The following is a 5686-nucleotide window of genomic DNA, read 5'->3' as shown; positions in this document are numbered from 1 at the left end:
CATCAACAGATGACTGGATAAAGATGACGTGGTGTATACACACGTACATGCGTAATGGAATATCACTCAGCTATAAAAAAATCTTGCCATGTATAACAGCACAGATGGATCTAGAGAGTATAATGCTACGTGAAATAAGCCAATCAGAGACAAATACCATAGGATTTCACTCGTGTAGAATTTAAGAAAACAAATGAAGAGACAAAAAGCAGATTAACTCCAGAGAACTGGTGGTCCTCAGAGGGCAGGCGGGTAGAGAGACAGGTGAAGAAGGTTAAGAGTATACCTATTGTGATAAGCAGAGTTATGTAAAGAAGTTGATGAATCCTATTGTACACCTGAAACTAATACAACTTTCTATGACGACTGTGTTGGAATTAAATTTTAAAGAGAATTAGAACACTAAAATATACAAATAATAAAGTACATCACCTTTGTTGTCCATGACCAGCACACAGTTATTGCAACTGGATCTCATGGTCTCTGCTGAAGCATTATTTTAACAATTACAAAATGAAATAAGAGAAAAAATGCTTTTCTCACACATTCCCTTTAATCCTTAACTTACTTAGCCTTGTGCCCTTAAAGTGGCAAAGAGAACAACACAGCAGAGTGTGAAAACCCAGTGGTTAAAAAATATTAAGGGGAAGGGGTGCCTGTGGCTCAGCTGGTTAAATGTCTGACTCTTGATCTCAGGGTTGTGAGTTCAAGCACCATGTTGGGCTCCAAGCTGAGTGTGGAGCCTAGTTAGAAAAAAATAAGTGAGAAAAATATATTTAAAAAAAAGAAAAAAAATCAATTGGGGGGGTCCCTGGGTGGCTCAGCGGTTTAGCGCCTGCCTTTGGCCCAGGGTGAGATCCTGGAGTCCCAGGATCAAGTCCCGCGTCCGGCTCCCGGCACGGAGCCTGCTTCTTCTTCTGCCTGTGTCACTGCCCCTCTCTATCATAAATAAATCTTTAAAAAATATATTAAGGGGAGGTTTTAGCTACCGGCTGGTCTCTTGCCAGTGCCAAACGCGTGCGTCATCATCCCCAGACAGGACAGAGCCAGATGCAGGGTTAGAGAGGCTCTAAGCACAGGGGCTTCCAATGAGGTTGCTCCAAAGATGTGCCCGAATATGTGATTTAGGAGAACAAACTTGAAATGACATTGATGAGGCTTAAGCTTTGCATGAGCTCTTGAGAGATTGTTCCAAACTCAAGTTTTTAATATTACCCCTCTTAAATAATGCAGCTGTGTACCCAGTGGGGAAGAGCCTGCACACGGTGATTTGAGAAACCTTATTAGGCTTCACTGGCAAACAAGAATATGGTTGCCCTGCATCTGCCACAACCCTCGCTTCCTCTCACCCAGAGGTGCCATGTGAGAGTCTTCACCAGCTAAACTCAAAGAGGCCATCGGTTACTGCTGACAAGAATTGATTGAACATCCCATGACTCAGCCAGTCTTTAGATCTTAGCTTAAATGTCACTTTCTTAGAAAACATGTTCCCTGACACTCCAGACTGGTGTATATATGATCATGTGGGTGACTGTGTTGTTGAAATCATCTGATCATCTGTCTCCAACCTCCTACTCCCTAACTGTAAACTCCCAGGGCAGTGTTTATTTTGATCTCTGTATTCTCAATTTAATCCTTTTAGGTATTTAGTAAATATCTATTAAGTGAACGGATCAATGAATGAGTGAAACATGTACTTACTATTAATAAAATGCAACTCAAGAAATGTTTACTGGATACCTACTATAGAGTAGGCATCGAGCTGGGCTCTGGGAAATCTAACAAATGATCCAGCCCTGGGCTGGTATTGCCCTAGGCTTTGTCTTCAAGCTCTCTTCTCATCCTCTTAGTAGATATACACAGATGATACTAAAATTTATATGGAAAAGCATAAAAACTAGTAGCTAAAACTAGTTTGAAAAAGAATAAAATGGGACAAATCAGTCTACCTGATTTCAGGACTTACTACATTGCTACTGTAATCAAGACTGTACGGTATTGATGGAGGGATAGACACCCAGATTAATGGAACATAATGGAGACCTTGGATATAGACCCACACAAATATGCACCACTGATTTTTGACAGAAAATCCAAAAGCAATTCAATGGAGGGAAGATCGCCTTTCCAAAAATGGTGATGGAGCAATTGAATATCCATAGGTGAAAATATGAACCCTCACACCTTATCTAAGAATTAACTCAATAATTCACAGATTCAAATGTAAAACTTAGAACTAAAAAAAAAAAATATTAGGAAAAAATGGTTGGAGAAAATCTTTAGACTCAGATTTTAGAAATTCTTAGACTGGGCTCTCTGGGAAAGTTCATTCTTTTCTGTGGCTTTAATCACCATTCTTTATAGATAAGGATTACAAAAATCCTATCTCTGATCCCTAAAATGCCTTTCTCCAGATTATAGCCACTTTATTAGCCCAAAATAAGATGACAGGGAAATGTAACAATCTGGGGAAACTCAGGAGGTGGAAATAACCCACACACTCCAGCTCTGTCTAGGAACCTTGGCCTTAGAACTTTCAAGACCAAAATTTGGCGGGAGATCTTCCAACTGCCTGAGGACTAGTTTAAAACCTAGAAAACTAGAAAATTGGAAAGCGAACTTTCCCAGGTTCTAGGGCTAATATGAATCTCTGGTGGTGGTGGAGCTTTCACTATAGCCCATCTCAGGATTACCTCTCCTCTGCAACAGTGCATCTGTTGAGACTTAATGCTCTAGGAAACAATGAGCCCTAAGTCTTTAGAGAGGGTGGGTAGCAAGATGAAGAGATCTTTAAGAAAGATTAATGTGGCAGTGGTGTGCAGAATGGGTGGAAGGAAAGAACTGAGGCGGGGCGGGGGGGGCACATAGTGGAAACCATGGTGTCGGTGGGGATGAGGGCCTGGTTTAGAGATGAAGTAGAAATACAGAGGTGTTGGGGTTTGATGCTACATAAAATTAGAGATGAAAGGAGAGGACTGTTTTCAAAGTGGCTTTAAGTTTTAAGCCTTGGCAGTTAGAAGCAGAGAACCAGGAATGAGAGGTTTGGAAAGAGTGGAGGACTTTGATTTGGACATTGGGAAGTGAGGGCATGAGACCGCAGTTTATCTGAACTTCTTCCCCACATGAGGAGGCTGGTAAGAAATAGCCTCAACTAGACAGAACATGAAAGACTGCTAACTCTGGGAAACGAACTAGGGGTGGTGGAAGGGGAGGAGGGCTGGGGGTGGGGGTGACTGGGTGATGGGCACTGAGGGGGGCACTTGACGGGATGAGCACTGGGTGTTATTCTATATGTTGGCAAATTGAACACCAATAAAAAATAAATGTATAAAAAAAAGAAGAAATAACCTCAACTAGAGAGGTGGTCCAGGGAGCAAGTAGTCGTCTCCTGGAAGCTGTGGTGACAGCGCTAGGAGAGAAGTTACCATAATCCAAGCCGTGGGGTAGGATCTAAAATGTAGGGTGCAAGTAAAAAGTAGGAAGAGGGAAGAGCAGATTGGAGCCAAGTAGGGATTAGTGAGGGTGAAGAGGAGCGGAGGCAGGAGTGGTTTGGAGGCAAGGAGCAGGCAATGGTTTGTGCCAATGTTTGAGTTGGTCCAACAGCTGGCTGATTGCATATTGCGAGTGAAGCAAGCTCAGATTATAAAAGGAAGCCAGTTTGGAGTGGTCCAAGGGCGGGGGGCGGGGGGGCCCTCCAGGGTGTGCGATGGGGAGGACTGGAGCTAGAGAGAAGTGGGGCTGGGAGCTGGCAGCAGAAAGGTGATCACTACCACTGAGTCCTAAGAACAAGTGAGTTGACTGGGAGAAAAGGGAGAGGAGGGGACCAAGGGCTAGTCCTGGAACCCCAAAAGGGTTGCTCTCTCCACCACTGATTCCACAAGTGCAATGGCAAGAGCCAGACAGAGGGAGCAAAGTCCCTGGCAAACAGGAATCTTTCCCTTTCCAGCTAAGCCCAGGTCCTACATGGTATGTGGGCTCCAGGATTACAGGAGATATTACCAGAGCTATTAATTCAGGTGAATTCCTGCACCAGGCAAAGGAGCTACCTTTCCAGCGTTTATTTTGTTGCTCAGTGTCTGATGCCTCAGGAATGGCCACTGTCGCTGACCTGCAACCCCAGACCTTAGCCAAGGTAAGAGTGACTTCCTGTAGGCTGCTATGCCTCAGCCCCAATCCATACTCTGTGTTCCTGCACAAGATTAGATGGGAGAGGGGTTAAGAGAGGAGAGGTTTCCTAAGAGGATATTCCAACCTTTTGGATATTTTCCAAGTCCTGTCCTTAGGATATGTGATACAGAAGAGGCCATGAGGTTTCAACTCTTAAAAAAAAAAATAAAATTAAAAAAAAAAAAGCCTTGTGGCTTCTCTCTTTGGGTAGTGTTTGGGGTGATGCCACTTCAACCCAGTTTCAGACCAACGTGATAGGAATATTAAAAAGATACAGAAAGAAATTGGCTTTTTCTTTGATGCTACTCAGTGGTCTCCAAAGAAATAGAACCAAGGAGATGGATGGCTACATAGAGAGATAAGATAGATTTATTTTAAGCAACTGACTCGTGCAATGGTGGGGTCCGGCGAGTCCAAGGCAAAGCACTCAGACAAGCTTTCTGTGTTGTCCTGAGGCAGAAATTTACTCAGTAGACCTTGGTCTTTGCTTTTAAGGCTTCCGACTCCTTAAATGAGGCCCACCCACATCATGGGGGATAATCTGCTTTGCCTACTGTCTGATTTTAAATGTCACATCTTAAAAAAAACCAACACAAAACAAGAACCAACTTCCGGTAACATCTAGACTAGTGTTTGACTAAACAGCTATGCACCATAGTTGCACCAAGTTGATATCTGATTATCTACTCTGCTGGGTAAGAGCAGGCTCTTCAGAAGCTGTGACTCCCCTTCTTGAGTTAAGAATGACATACTGCCCTTGCCAGTATGCAGAGAAAAAATGACGACGATGATGAAAGACAGGCCTAGACCATGTCTAGCCAGCTAAAGGGCTCAGGAGGGAGTAGGGAATCTCAAGGAAGGTTATTTCTGTGGGCCAGGCCTGAAGACGGCATACATCACTTCCTCCCACATCCCATTGGCCATACCTAACTGCAAGTGTCTAGGAAGTGGTTTAAGCAGTTCTCCAGGAAACTGGGAAATAAGTTTATGGTCCATGTTGCCACAGAGAGAGAAAGTCAAGTTTTCTAGCTTTAGAGACTAATTGGATAGTGGTTCTGTCAACCAAGACAAGGTACACTCAGAGGCAGGTACTGCACCCTGTTTTCAGCATGTAGAGGCTGGAAGACCTGTGATCACCTGGGCAAAGACATCCCATAGGCAGCCGGAGCTAGGGTCTGGAGTTTGGGAGAGATGTTGGCATTGAAGATAGGTTTAAAGAGTCTTTGGCCTCTGGGTATTAGGAACAATAGAGGGAAAAGAGAAGAATGGGGATGAATCTTTAAAAGACCCCTGGAAAGGGTGAGCAGTCAGTGGCTGCCTTCGGCTCAGGTCATGATCCTAGGGCCCTGGAATTGGCCCCACGTCCAGCTCCCTGCTCAGTGAGGAGTCTCTGTCTCCCTTACTTCTGCTCTTCCTCTCCCCCTGCTTGCCTGCACACGAGCTCGCCCTCAAAATCTTTAAAAAAAAAAAAAAGACATCTGAGGAGAAAAAAGAGCTGGTGAATTAGGTTGAAAAGAGG

This window comes from Vulpes lagopus, chromosome 5 (genome assembly GCF_018345385.1).
Source record: "Vulpes lagopus strain Blue_001 chromosome 5, ASM1834538v1, whole genome shotgun sequence".
NCBI lineage: Eukaryota > Metazoa > Chordata > Mammalia > Carnivora > Canidae > Vulpes > Vulpes lagopus.
This window is presented reverse-complemented; position numbering follows the sequence as displayed.